General features: G+C 42.2%; 1 long non-coding RNA gene across 1 annotated transcript in view; it reads left to right on the plus strand.

The window, feature by feature from the left end:
• Positions 1-16,014, plus strand: part of LOC311010753 — a 222,006-nt gene that overhangs the window by 116,647 nt on the left and 89,345 nt on the right. The gene's annotated exons all lie outside the window — the stretch shown is intronic.

The following is a 16,014-nucleotide window of genomic DNA, read 5'->3' on the forward strand; positions in this document are numbered from 1 at the left end:
CTCTGCTTTGTTTCATGCTTATGAAACTTTTTCGGCCTGTATTCACCATCGGCAGAGGAAATTTAGTAAAGGCATTGGCTGGTATTGAGTTCTTCTCTGCAGCCTTCTCCACATGTGCATACGATGTCCGGCTGGGTGAAGATATTAGCCGGCTGCAGACCTGGGTTGGGGGTCTGGAGATCCTGCATTCTGGTGAAAATGTATGACTTTGTATCACTTTATATTGATAATGTCTTTATTTTGAAAAGGAAGGCACTAAATTTGGCCGCTAGGTGACAATGAATATAATGCAGTCATGCTCTCAGACATTGTTTTTTTCTGCTGAGTCATGATTGACTCCATTCTCTTTTGTGTCTTTTTATTTGGGGAATGTTAAATGTGCATGTGGCACTTATTCACCTCAATGACGCATTGTTTTATTCTTAAGCATTTTTGCTTGCGAGCACTTTCACTTTCCATTGAGTCGTTTCTTCCTGCACCAAATGCGCACCAAACTTGACAACAATATTCAGGAAAAGCATGCCGTAAATTATTTATTGTAACTCTGGTTTTACTTGGCATATCAACACAAATTAAAAACAGGTATATAATTTGAAATACGCACTTTCGACACTAGTTGAAACGGAGACTTGGCGAGGCTGCGTCTTGCTGCTACGTCATCTTAAACCGGTCACGTGATTAGGGCGCGGTGCACGTCTGTGGACTCTGTTAACTTTTAGCTATATTATAAGGCAAAACATGTTCACTTTTGAAAGTACGCAGTCAATGAATAACCTAACAGAACTGTATACATTAGGCGGATCACGATTGGTAAATCCAGACTCCTGTGACACTTCAAGAAAACAACGTCTTTAGAGCATAAATAAGACTAGTTTCTATCAGTGGTCCGGTTTAGACCAGGGGGAGCCACAAGCACCAGTGGCCCGCAGGGAACCAATAAGGCATCCGAGGCATGTTCTAAAGATAGCAGCAGTCATTGGTAGAGTTGTTCAGTTGAGGTGATGTCAGTAGCACGACGAGGAGCTGAGCATCTGTTCAGTTTCTTCCCAAACAAAATCTCACAACCCCAGATATACCACATAGATCTCTCTCTTCAGCCTCCTCTTCATCCAAAGCAAGCACACCCCATGTGCACCACATACTCATTTTTACTATATATATATACTAGGGGTGTAACGGTACATGTATTTGTATTGAACCGTTTCGGTACGGGGTGCTCGGTTCGGAACGGAGGCGTACCGAACGAGTTTCCATACGGACATATTATGTAGAGGACCGCATTTGTGGAGCGTGCTGCAGCCGCACATGCGCAGTTGCGCACACCGCGACACAATAAACAGCAGTAGTAGCGGACGTCATGGCTAATGCCGCTAGCGTTGGCAACAAGCCAGAGTTGGAGGACCCTCCCGCGACATTAAGGTCTCCCGTTTGGGAACACTTCGGCAAAGCGGTTTGCCGACATTGTTCATGTGAGGTCGGGTATGTTTCTGGCAACACGTCAAACCCGTTGACGCATTTGAAACGGCACCACCCCCACGTGAACATCGCTACGAGGAGAAAGACGAGCGTAGCGTTAAGGCGGGTCCACACCGCACCGACTGCCCGACTCGCGTCGGTAAATGAAGTCGGGCTACTTAATATGGCCGACTCGAATGGCGGATTACACATTTGAATCGGCTGAAATGAACGCCGACGTGGGCCGATTCGAGCGACCACACCAAGGAGACTCATGTCACGGACGCCGACTCTCTCAAAGACGCCGATTTTCGGTCCGGTGTGGACCCGCCTTTAGTGCAAACACAGCTCCCCACCGCATTTAAACAGCCTCTCCCTGCCCTGTTCAATTTTGCACATCAGATGGAGAAAAGATTTGTTTTTAAAAAAACAGTCTGAGCCTTATTCATGTTATTTAATCTGAGCAACAACTTGAAACTATTTAGTGTTGCAACTGTTCAATTTTGCACATCAGATGGATTATTTTTTTTAAAGAAACAGTCTGTTATTTTTATTTTTTAAATAAATATTTTAAATACTTTTATTTATATTTTTGAGCAGCATTCTAGCTCCAGTGCATGTTCCTACTGTTAAAAGCACAAAAGTAATAAACAACTAGCACATTTATATTTTGCATTTTGTTTTCTTACTGTACCGAAAATGAACCGAACCGTGACCTCAAAACCGAGGTACGTACCGAACCGAGATTTTTGTGTACCGTTACACCCCTAATATATACGTCTCATGTTAAATGAAGCCTATTAAATGTGGAATATTCATGATTTAAAGGTAAGCTGAGCAAATGTAATATTCATGAATACTATATATAAAAAGTAGCCCTATATTATTACTCAGCCTTCAGGAAGCTCAGGCTCAGAAAGGTTGCTGACCCCTGGGCAGTAGAAACTACATCAAGCACAGCACCTGCATGGCATATTGTTCAAATAGCACAGGTCAAATGTCTCCACATAATTGGATAATAAAGGAGGCTGTCCACTCAAACTCTTTTATTTTGGGATGTAGTAACAGTTGTGTCATGAAAATAAATGCGTACATTTCCCCGACATGTATTTTTTTAATTGAAATTATTCATGAAGTTACGCTGATGTGCCTCATGCGAAAATCCTCACAGTGTCTCTGAAAATAGGAAGACTGCAGGTCTAATAAAAGTCTCAGATATGAGAATGTAATTCAGATTTTCTTCATTTATGACCTGTTTTGTTCAGCTACTCCGCATAATGTGGGCTCACCCCTCACCACTCTCACCCTCCAGCACTCTCACAACTCTCACCCCTCACAACTCTCACCCTCCACCACTCTCACAACCCTCACCCATCTGAACTCTCACCCCTCACGAATCTCAATCCCTATCAACTCTCACCCCTCACAACTCTCACCCTCCACCACTTTCACCCCTCTGAACTCACACCCCTCACAACTCTCACCCTCCACCACTCTCACCGCTTACAACACTCAGCCCTATCAACTCTCACCCTCCACCACTCTCACAACCCTCACCCATCTGAACTCTCACCCCTCACAACTCTCACCCTCCACCACTCTCACAACTCTCACCCATCTGAACTCTCACCCCTCACAAATCTCAATCCCTATCAACACTCACCCCTCACAACTCTCATCCTCCACCACTCTCACAACTCTCACCCCTCTGAACTCTCACCCCTCTGGACTCTCACCCCTCTGAACTCTCACCCTCTACCACTCTCACCCTCCACCACTCTCACCCCTCACAACTTTCACCCTCCACCACTCACCCCTCACACTCAGTTGTAATGTGATTAACTCAATACCTTTTGGGAATGGGACCTCGGGGTGGGGCAGATAGATATTTTCCCCAGATTGCAGATCATCACTGTCCAGATATACTTAAAGCTTTAACCTGAAGGTAAAGCTGTCATCCCAAAATCCTCCATCTTCCTACTGGAACAGATATGCTTTACCATACTCTACTCAATGTTTCAGGGCTGCATATAAGCTACATGCCTTTGGGGAGATATCCAATATTGTAGATGACAGTGTGGTGATTGAGACAGCAAGCAGTAATTCCTGGTACAAAGAACATCCTTTGATCCTTCTCGTAAAAGTTCAGGGGCCTCATTTATAAAGCTTGCTTACGCACAAAACGGGGCTGGAAAGGTGCGTACACCACTTTCCATGCAAAGGTTGTGATCTATAAAAACCAAACTTGACAGGAAAGTGTGCGTACCCGTAAGCAAACTCTGAGGCATGCGTACCGGTACGCACATTCTGGAGACTGGAGGGGAATCAGCGATACAGATGTCAGATTGTAGGAAGTAAACGTGAGAAGAACTATTATAGTTTTGATGACTTGCACACATTTAATTTCACTCCATATCATACGTTAGATCTGCGTTATCGTGAGGAACTCAACTTCATAAACACCTTTTAAAATCCAACCCATATCTTAAATCAAAATAATTTCGAAATATTGAATCAGCGCTGTCACCGCAGGAGGAGGAGGAGGAGACGGCCCGACTGCATGTAATACAGGATACAACAAATACCCTCCATTAGATCACTGCAGAACACAGCAGGAATAACTAAATATTCTCCTTATTTACTATGCATATATCATCAACACACATACATACAGCCATTAAGCCATCGTATACTTGTTACACTTTATCCTTGTTTTTAAACCACCAGAGCGCAGAGGAAAAGCGCTATAATGAGTGGCACGCTCGTGCGCGCTCAGTCGTGGAGCGTGGAGAGCGCAACTTTACCGAACTTCAGGAGGCAGACTCCACCCGGCAAAGGTGGTAGAGTCCCCAGCATTATGAGCCTCGGCCCCCTGCCCGACTGGAGGGGTATCAACAGGGCGCAAGAATCCGTGAGGATGTCATGCTGCGTTTGTAAGATAAGGGAGACAACAATGTTCATTTTTAACGTATTGTTTTATTAATATGGCAATTTCTTGCAACACAGTGCGCGTTTGCTGTAGCTCATCTGCAACGTACTTGATGGCGGTGATTGTGTCTCGCTGAAGTTGCAGGACGGCATCAGTGTGCACCCGACCGCTTGATGTGCCATGCTTTGCGCCGGACCCGGACGCTGTGCCGAGGGCCCGTCACGTCACCCTCCTCACGTCACCCTCCTCTGAGCCCAACGCTGCAAACTCTGGAAAGACAGAAACGATTTAATGTTTTGTTTTATATACAATAAAAGTTTAAAATCTGTTTACCCTTATCCCTCTGGTCTTCCTCCTTTTCAGACACAATCCCTGTCAAAGTCGCATCAAAATCAAACTTCCTCAAATACTCAAGCGATACATTGAATACATGTTGGTAAAGGAGCAGAAAGAAGTAATTTACCTTCAGATCGGACCACTTTTTCGTAAGTTCCGCCACCGTCCGCTCCATCCCACTGACGCCGTTGACAGCAGCAGCAATGTGTTGCCACTCGCACTGCATCTTTTTCTTCGTGATCCCGCTGCTGTGACCACTAAATAAAATTATTTTCCGGGCCTCCACCTCTCCAACAAGTGTCTCTTCTCCGTTTCTGAAAAGTTACGTTTCTTCGCTTTTTTTCCTCGCACAGAAACGATTGCATGCCGGCTCATTAATATGGTAAAAAGTGGGCGTGTACAGGGCGGGATTCAGGTACGCACACTTGTAGGTGATCTGTGATTTACAAAGGGAACATTGCGTACAGCTTGCGTGCGCACAGTTTTATAAATCAGATTTTTTTTTGGCGCACGCAAACTTTGGCTTTTGGGCATACGTACACTTTTAGTAAGGATCCTACGCACAGTTTTATAAATGAGGCCCCCGGTCACTACAGTCACTTAGAGAAGCAGCACCTGACATGATGAGCGGGAATGACGGGAACTGTCATCTGGCCATATGCACACAAACACACACACATACATGTTCCAGTCTGGCATTTGAATTAATGACATGGAAATAAAAGAGAAATGGAGAAACGGATTGAAAGTCCACTTGACATTTGCAGTGTGACGTGAGAGATTTCTGATGATGTGGCCAAGCTTTTTGTAGCCGGTTACTTTGATGCTCTCCATGTCTTCACTATGGTCACCAAACATTCCGTGTGTGTGTGTGCGCATGTGTCAGCCCCAAATAACCCTGGCCCACAGAAAGGAGCATGCTTGGTAGTGGAGAAGTCTAAGGTCCCTGCTGAGTTAGCTTAGCTTCCGTCCCGGTTCTCTCTTCCTCTTTTGGTGGCGTTTGGTCTGGCAGGTCTAGTGGGCCATTGACGGTGATCCTCTCATCCAATCCCCATGCTCAATTGTTAGATGTTAATATGTTGTCTTCTTGTATTTATTACCGGAAAACTTGCGGCATATGACAGAATGCATTCATTGAGACAAAAATGAAGCTAAATTCATAGGCGCTACCGGTCCCACCATATACAACCAATGCCATTGCCATCAGTGCTGTATCCATGAAGGAGAAGATGTCTTCAATGTTTCCTTACATGTCTGATCTGAGAAGTCTAACACAACAGATATAAGTCTGCAGCAGATCTTCCATTCATCAGTTCAAGGCTCAGTGGAAAGATGTGCTAAGTGTGTGAAGACCAAGAGGGATGGAAAAGTGTAGGAATAGTGTGAGAAGGGTGCTCTGATGAAGGTGTCTGTGATATTTGCAATAGCACTTGAGTACAGAAGCAGCTCCGCATCATCATCATTCCACATGGTAAAGAGGATCACCCATTATGTTCTGCTGTGTTCGGATGCCCTTTTCAGAGCTCAAATTTAACTGGAGCATGATTATCGTTCCAAAGGACACACCACTCTCCAGATGCCACTGGCAGGACTACTAATGGTAATTATCATTCAAGCAAACAATCTGACCACATATGGAATGACCAGGATAGTGATTTTGCCTCCATCTACCGAACCAGAAATAACTGTGAGCTGCACTCCGAGAATGTTCAAGGGTGGTTCTACTTTAAGTCCAGACAGCCTGCTGTATAATTTCCACCTTGTGGTATTTGTGAATCTCAGTTTAGAGCATATAAAGTGGAAAGATAATTGAAACTGCTCTCTCGGACAGAGGGGGAAAGGCACTTTTATGCCGATACTGTTTTGTCTTGTCTTTAGATGATAGGAAGGGAAGGGAAGGTCAAAATCCTCCTGCCGCAATCAAGTAGCTGCCAGGCTAAACTAGCTTGATGTCAAAAAAAGTACTTTTATCCAGTGAATAAGATTCACACCAGACAACCCCAGCTGGATTCTGGTCAGCAACTTGTTTTGCATCTTTAACAGCCTTCTATATTCCTGTTTTCTGCTTGTATCATACGACCATAACATAATCTCAAAAAGACAAATGAATATATCAAATTCTAACATCCTAATTTCTCCACTCAGTGGATCTTTGTGGTTGCTTTCTCTCATTCAAATGTTAGTATGGATGATAAGTGTTAGGATACCGGGTAGGGCACGACAACATTCTTCAGATCCCTTCTAGCTGCAAAGGGGCTACACACAAATTAAACAAAAATACATTTCTTTTTGTTTAATTTGTGTGTAGCCCCTTTGCAGCTATGTGTAACTTAAGACAGTTTAATTACGCATGACTCTCCCTTTACAATTTGAAACGATAAGAACTATTCACCGTTCATGCATTCAACTATTTAATACAAATTTGATTTCTGTCATTTGTCTGCACACATACTTGACAGGGCCTAAGGGAAGTAAGAACAACTTGATAAAGATCGAAAAATCCCAAAAGGAAAGATAAAGTCAACTCAAGGTGTTTGGAGTGTCTTTTCTTACTGCCTACTTATAATAATCAGGACTTTTTTCTTAGAATAACTTGTTTACTTGTTTCAGCTCAGACGCTGCTCTGGAACTTAATCAGAAACTCATCAGACAGTTGCAGACAATGGAAACAATCTAGTTTAGAAAAATAACCTAGAAGGCACCATGAGTGGAAATCAACTTGAACTTATCATCAGGTGCAGTCCATTCTACTAAGGTTTGCATGTCGCAAACAATAACATGTTTGTTAAGGAGTCAAATTCATGATGTGTTTTAATATCATTCTATTTTTAGATATCACTTTGTTTGGATATTACTTTGTAGTTGAATGCTTTAAGACTAATTGGCAGTGATATTGCAGTTGGTGACTTCATGCACTTCCTTCCAGTCTCATCATAGAAAACAAATAACCAAATAACCATGATTTATTTTCCGTGTTGCACAAAATGACTGATAATTTCAAGTTGCTTCTTTCAAAAGTAATTTAATGACTTAACCTGGAAAAATGTAGTTAGTTATTAAGAAAGTTGCTTTTGCTTTTCATTATCTGCTTCAATTCTCTTATTAATGCTACAGCTTTACTGTTTTAGTGTTACTGTGGCACATAATGGGACATGTCTGCACCCATTAAACAGGTTGTGGTGGTATTAGAGTCATGCTGGTTCAGTCTACGTGATACAGACAACGAGCGACGCCACATCTGGGATGCCTCACCATGTCTCTTTTTTGCCTTCCACGACATGTCACTTTGACCAATAAGAGCAATCTGCCTAACAATGTTGAGGAAGTGGAACAGTATGGTTGTGAAAAGAGTGTTCCTTGAGGGACTATAGACCGAAAAAGCTGGAGAGAAATAGCAGAGGTACTTTAGCAACCTGGTGATGACATCACACACGTGGTGAAAGATGAGCAGCCATGATTGGTCACAAACCGACATGCAGTTTGTCATGTCCTTGGGCCAAGTCATGACATGACTCTATAATCACCTGATGTGACATGGGGACCATTGTACCGACTCCAACATCCTGGTGTCTGAACCAGAGTTATCACATTACAAAGTAAACATGTGACTCCCAACGCTGTTTTATTTCTCTTTGTTTCCTTTACTTTGAGGTTGTGATCCGTTTGTCCTACAGGCTTCTGTTTACAGCCCCACATACAAGAATGTTCATCTGTTGCCACAATTACATTACTATTACATTACAATTACAAGAACAGTCCTAGTCAACACTTGATATCAGTGCTTGTTTTCTCTTGAGATTAGCAACATGATGATTGGCTGTTAACTATAGTTTTCCATCCTTCTCATTCACTGCTGTATCCCATATGCCATCAGGCTCTTCCCACATGTCCCCTCCCAGAGGCACTACTGCTATGGGAACTAGGCAAATGTGAACAACACATTACTGTTGCTAAATTCGGGAGAGCTTGAATTAATGATCTCTCCCACAAGCTGTTAAAATGTTTGATTGCCACTATCTCTGACAGCCGGCTGTAAACAGCCACGCACACCTGTTGTAGGGCATTGGCAATTAGCTCCATCCCCTCTAGGAGAGAGATTTATGAACTTGAATCTGCAATATTATCATTTAAAGAGAACAGTGTTCTAAATGAAATGTACTTTCACAGAGGGGCTTAAATCCAGCACTTTCATTTTATGGTAATATTTTAGGAATATGTAAATAGTGAAAAGCATACAAATGTCAAACACTTGAACTTTAGAATGAGTGAGTTCCAGGTGGAACGAACAGCAGGCTGTGTGTCTGTGTTCTTATGTCTCTTTGTTCTCCATATGCTCGGGACCCAGAACGGGCGGTCTCCTAGAAGTTCAGAGGTTAGATCCCACACTCTGCATGTCGATGTGGCCTTGAGCAAGATACTGGACCCAGAATTGCGAGAGAGATCCTGTGTTGTGTTACAGCCTCAGTGTGTGAATGTGTGTGTGTGTGAATGGGAGATGTTGGCATGTATTGTAAACCTTTTGAATGGTCCGAAGACAAGATAGGTGCTATGTGTGCAAGTCAATTTACCAGTTGCCAGAATTGTATCAGGCATAAAGGTGTAGCAAGGTGAATGAATAGAGTTTAGTTTAGTTTAGTTTATTTGTTTATTTCGGGCATGTCAGTTAAAGTGTGGTTTCCCTCTTTTACAACTAGTGGAAACTGGAGGATATATCAGTTCTGATTCTGTGTGAACACAATGCAGTAGCTGGAGATCAGAAGAACTAATGGATGTTATAGAGACTGGATGAATACAAACCTTCTGAAGTGTCGACTTATGTTCAGCAATTACTGGATATGGTTGCAGAGATCAAAGGTAACAAGAATAGATCCTTAGATCCCCTTTTATTTCCCCCCAAATTCTGTTTTCGGTTTTAATCTTCTGTAATTCTGTGTTTAAGGATTTTAGTACATACGACCATCAGTCTCATGATGTGGTGGATCAATAAAATGTTAACAATTTTATATTTTATATGAAAAATGTAATGAATATCATTTATTTTGTTATAAAACAAAACATTGTGTTGTGGAATTAATACATATTTAACTGTTAGTGTCAGAATTTCCCTTTAAAATGTCTATTGCACTCTTATTGGCTGTAGCTCCCTGACGGTGTGCTAGGTGATGCATCATCTATGAACAGCAACTGCAGAGTAAAACACTGACACAGAGCAGAGGTGACAAGTAAATCAAACCAGAACATAGTTTTCTTCTGTTTATTCAGTTTATGTACTCAGAGAAAAAAGCACTGATTTCATAATTTGCATCCTCATTTTGGCACTAATAACAAAGAAAATACTTTTTTTTTTTTTAAATCACTGTTGTTATAATGAAAAAATCCTAATACCTGCTTCACCAAACCTTTTGTGTGTGTGTATATATATATATATATATATATATATATATATACAGTATATGTGTGTGTGTGTGTGTTTTAAATGTAATACCAAATAAAAATACAGACAACAACTCTATAGAACGTGAGTGTGAGCGTGAATGGTTGTTTGTCTACATGTTGACCCTGTGATAGACTGGTGACCTGTCCAGGATGTACCCTGCCTTCGCCCAATGATAGCTGGGATTGGCTCCAGCCCCCCCGCGACCCTGAATACAGGATAAGTGGTAGACGATGGATGGATGGAACTCTATAGAACAGAATCCTAACAAATACATTTTGTTAATTGATAATGAAATGCAATGTGTTGCTGCACTATGCCGTCTATTTCATAGTCTGGAGTCCTGGTAACTCATGCGGCTGAAGCCCCTGCTGGCTGCATTATGCAGTGGGGGGCTTCAGGGATGGCGGTATGTAATGCACAGAGACACCAGCCTCAAAATGACAGCATGCAGGGGGATATGGCCCGCAAACATGACTTTGATTTTACACCCTCAAACATGTAGCGATGAGGAGAACAGATGCTGTGAGCCCAGAAAGAGTTGTGTTCCTTCCACAAGTGGCGTAAAAACACGATTCGTGGCCTCATGTTGAGAGCTTGTCCTGTAGCAGGGTTGGGATGACCCATGAATACTGAGCACATTGCAGCAAATACCGACACATGCCTGTCATTTGAACATGTACTTGGGCACCTCAATGCAGACACATGTATCACTGTAATAAAAGTAGTCAGTTGTTTAACTGCAAGGGTAGATATTGGGATTTATCTCCCTTGCTGCCTTTCTGTCTGAGTTTGAAACCATGAAACCAAGACCTCCATGACAAGATTATCCTGTGTGGCTCATGAGGTGACTTCTCTTTGGCCCACTGTGTCTCGAGGTGCTTTTTATCATTGGTCCTCTTTCCCTCCATGAAGCTGTTGATTCGTCATACCCCTAGGGATCCCAGGAGGCTTTCAGTTCCAGAAGTAGCTTTGCAGACAGAACACTTACGATGAAATACACTCACATCAACAGTTTGTGTAGTGTCTTTGTTTCATCTCTGCAGGTCAAATGAGTTGTAGACCTATGAAAGTTGCAATGTAAAATGTTAAAAGTAGTTACAGGATGATACTGCAGTGTGTCATCCTCTAACAAGCTTTGCCATTGGTCAAACCCACCGAGGCTCCATGACTGCACCCTGACACAATCTTAGTTACCGGGCTGTACATACACAAAACTTGAGTTACATCTAATAAGTACTATGCCTACATCAAGGATGCTAAACATAGGATATCACTTTTGCAAAATGAAATTAGAACTGTAAACTGTTCATGATGGCACTTTTTATTTTGATCAACAAGCTCTTTAAGTCTATGTTGTTGCTTTTTTTGCATTCTCTGTATTAACAGTAGTGTGACTCACCAGATGTAGACTGTGGGTATAAGCCAAAATATATCGCCAACTGGAAAATCAGGGCTAAAGTTGTGTAGTGTAGCGTATTACGCTAAATGTCTCAGAGGGTGTCTTCCACATGACTCTCTCTCTGTGTGTGTGTGTGTGTGTAGAGAGAGCAGCAGAGTCTCCCTCTTGGTGAAACACCAACACAGAGAGCAGAGGAGAGCAGCTTAATTGTAAATAAAACCGAAACATGGCAGCATAATTGTGCTGTGAAAACACTTCTACTGATTCCAGTTGGCTCTAATGATCTGTCCCTTCCCGCCGTGACTGTCACTCGTTGGACTGTCCTCAGTTTGCCGTCTGCAGAAATGTCTTGAACTTCTTAAAACGGGGACCTGTCTTCTTTACCATGCTTTGTGACTTTTTTGATGTCATCAATATTAATGATACAACCATTGTGTTTATGATTAAATTATTTACTATTACAAGCAAAAGTGCTGCATTCAAAATGGTATTTCAGTAAAAATTTATTAACATCAAAATATACCTAAAGTCCCAAATAAATAGTGAAATTTAGATGCATACTATGCTGAATAGGTCATTTTAAATTATATATTTACAGTAGATCATTGGATTATAATCATCAATGCTTTAATGTGTTATTTACTTTCATGTTGCAGTTGGAAATTGTGGAGCTAAATCTTCTTTATGAAAATGTAAAATAATTAGGCTACTTAAGCCATTCTGCAATTCCGGGGATCGGCATGCCCACGTACCCGACCTTGCCGGCTCTTGCCAGCCTCTTGATACTTTTTGGGCAATGCCCGACCAGGCCCCATGAGCACAAGCCCATCCACCAGATGCTTGCCAGTGAGCTTCCCTCCCAGGTCTGGCTCCAGGAGTGGGCCCCGGTCTCCCTAAACCAGGTGAGGTAACGCAGCCTTCATTGTTGCTATTCTATCAGGCTTTCCTGAATTGCTCTTAGTCTGGCCCCTCCCCTGGGACCAATTTGCCTTCGGAGCTACTAGGAGCTGTTGGCCCCCACGATAAGGTGGAGGGGTTTGTGTTTGTAGTGAGTCACTGCCCAAAGTCAGGGTTCTCTTGGTCTTGTTCACGAGTAAATGGCCTCATTTATATAGCCATACATACACACACCGACGGCGGAGTCAACCACGCAGGGCGACAGCCAGCTCGTCAGGAGCAATTAGGGTGAGGTGTCTTGCTCAGGGACACCAGGCACTCAGCTAGGAGGAGCCGGGGATCGAACCGGCGATCTTGCGGTTGCCAGCCAACCCACTCTACCTTCTGAGCTAAACCCCACACTGAGCTAAATGAGTGAGGGAAAAATTGTGGATAGTGCGATCAACATGTGATTTGGTGTGGCGGCATTGTACCAGACCGCTCGTGATTTACCAGTCCATCTATGTTCCAACCTTCACCCTCATGGTCATGAGCTTTGGTAGTGAACAAAAGAATGAGGTCAAGGATACAGCTGAAATTACCTTCCTCACAAGAGTGGCTGGGCTCAACCTTAGAGATAAGGGGACGAGCTCAGACATCCTGAAGGGAGCTCATTGTAGAGCCGCTGCTCCTTCGCATCGAAAGGAGTCAGTTGAGGTTGTTCGATCTGATCTGATCAGGATGTTTCCTAGATGCTTCCCATCAGGGTTCAAATCCCCCAACCCATCTCACTGAATTAGGTACACATATGTGGCCAACTACTGCATTATGGGTAGATCAACAGACGGAGTATGATGTTTATCAACGTTAAGGTTCACTTCCTGTTGTCATCGAATCAGAAATGGATACAAACATGTTGTAATGGTTTGTAGTCCCGCAGAGCTCTACCATAGAACCTCACATTAGTGCTGAGACTGCAAATAAAACTATGTGTATAAAGCAGAGACTGTTTGTGGTAGAACTGTTTAGTCATCCTTTTTATCAGTGAATTGCAGTTATATCACAACAAAATATTTTGTTTTATGTTCATACTGCTGTAGAACACCAGCCAAAGTGAATACAGCTCTATGAACTCAGAGAGGACGTATCTGGGACTTCTCAACATGTACAAAGACATAATAGTGATTATTTCTGCCATGATGGATGAAACCTTGTTGGTGTCTACGTGGAGGGAAGCCCCGCCTCCTCTCATGCGTGTCCTGGTTGTTTGGTGTGAACGATTGGTCTACAGTTAGGCTGGGCTTAATCTGGTTCTGTTATGTATTATGTGTAAGACAACCACTAATAATTAGGAAAGAATCAGTGTGGAGCAATTTTGAACTGAAGCCTTGATATCACTATGAATAATGATGCTTTACAACCAGCTGCAATGTTACAGTAATATTGTAAATAATCATTCATTACAGCACATTCATTTACTAGATTACTGGAGTTAACAACAATAGCAAAGAGGAGTTAATATAAATAATTATGGAACACAGACAACTAAAAGTAAATGATCCCAGGATTGGGTCTTTGTAGCGAGCTGCTAGAAGCAGCAGAAGGTTATTATTATGGATAATTAATCCCTTCTGTTGTCAGGGTATAACCCTAGAGATCTATTTACACATCAGATACAGGGTATTTCTCCTCCGTTGGTTAGATCAATGCCATTGATCCGCTTCACTTCTCTCTATTTGTCATACACTCTGGACGTACAATAACTACACACCCCACCCACACAGTCTACACCAACGTTGACAAAGACACACACACACACACACACACACACACACACACACACACACACACATGGTGGTATTCATAAATAGCCTGAGAAGTAATGATGGTCCTAACGGAGAGCACATTGATTAAATCATTACACCACTAATTGACTGGAGACATTGATCTGAGCTCAACACACACACACACACCTTTAAACATAAGGTGCCCTGATAAGCATAAACAGCCCTGATACTTCTGTTTTTAATTGTATTTGTCAAATCAAACATGCTTACTTCTTATTGACACCTTTTGTCTTTTTTTCTGTAATACACGCACACACACGCACACACACGCACACCCCCCCCCCCCCCCCCCCCCCACACACACACACGTCAATCATACAGCTGAGAAAAAGCACACTCTGGAGCCTTGAGACACACCACAGTTCAAACATTCATTAATGCTTAATGAAGGCAGAGAAAATGATGGATTCGATTTTATTAGCTGCTCTGTGGGAAGGTGAGAATGGCCTTTTGTTAACTGATTAGATTGCGTAAATAAGTAATTGGATGCCAGGGTACATACAACTCTGTCAGCCCAGGATTTGAAACTGATTAAATGTAGTTTCTCTTAAAAGGATCGAGCCTCAATTAAATATTCTGTTGCCCTGGTCATGGCTGCCTCGTTTTACATTTGTCCTCGCTGCTGTGTCCAAATCACAACTTATTTCTGAGTTATTTGTATAATGTTTTTTGAGCACACAGTATTTTTTTGGGGAAAACTACTTGTGTTCAAAAAAGGTCTGTCTTTTATTCAAGTAAAAATGAAAAAGGACAGTATGTTTTGCAAGGCTAACTGAATTGCTCATCATATTAGAAAAAAAACAATGATCGGATTAGTTGTTTGAAAATATAGGGAGTAAAAGTATGAATTGTGTCTGAAAAATAAATATTTAAGTAAAGTACAGATACTTGAAACTTCTACTTAAGTGACTAAGCATTTGTACTGCGTTGCTTCCCATCTCTGGTTCATAGTGAAGAGAATAAACAAGACAACATCAAGTAATTGAATGCTGAAAATGTGAGTTTTTTAAATCCTTTGTCCCATACAGTCAACCTTATCTGCAAAAATTCCATTGAATAGTTTTTTGAACCGCCAAAACTCTGCAGACTTTGTGGATCTACGCTTTGAGCTCGTTAAATTGGCAACACAGTTTAAAGATAATTTTAAGTTTCATACACTCCGGACACACTACAACCATTTGAAAACTGGTGTTAATAAATGTGTCCTTTTTTTAACTTAAGACAATGCTGTCTCTTTACCTTTATTTTCTTCTTGGAGAACACCAGAATACTTACATTTACATTTAGGTCATTTAGCAGACGCTTTTGTCCAAAGCGACTTACAATAAGTACATTTGTCAAAAGAAGGAAACAAAGAAACCACAACGTATCATTGCCGATAAAGTAAGAGCTAAAAATAGAACAAGTGTTAGGTCCTCATCTGAGTAAAGTAGAACCTTAAGAGCAACAGTGCTATGATCAGAGTGCTATAGGTAAGGGTTGTTTTTTTTTGGGGGGGGGGGGGGGGGGGGTTAGTGGGTCATGCTATGTAGAGTCGAGGTGAAGTCTGAACAGGTGAGTCTTGAGCCTTTTTCGGAAGATGGCAAATTACTCTGCTGTCCTGACATTAGTCGGGAGTTCGTTCCACCACTGAGGCGCCAGAACAGAGAAGAGTCTGGACTTTGCTGAGCGACATTTGTTTGATTTCAGCGATGGTGGTACCAGCCGGCCAGCTGAAGTAGAGGAGCGAAGTGCT

This window comes from Eutrigla gurnardus, assembly GCF_963514095.1.
Source record: "Eutrigla gurnardus genome assembly, chromosome: 3".
NCBI lineage: Eukaryota > Metazoa > Chordata > Actinopteri > Perciformes > Triglidae > Eutrigla > Eutrigla gurnardus.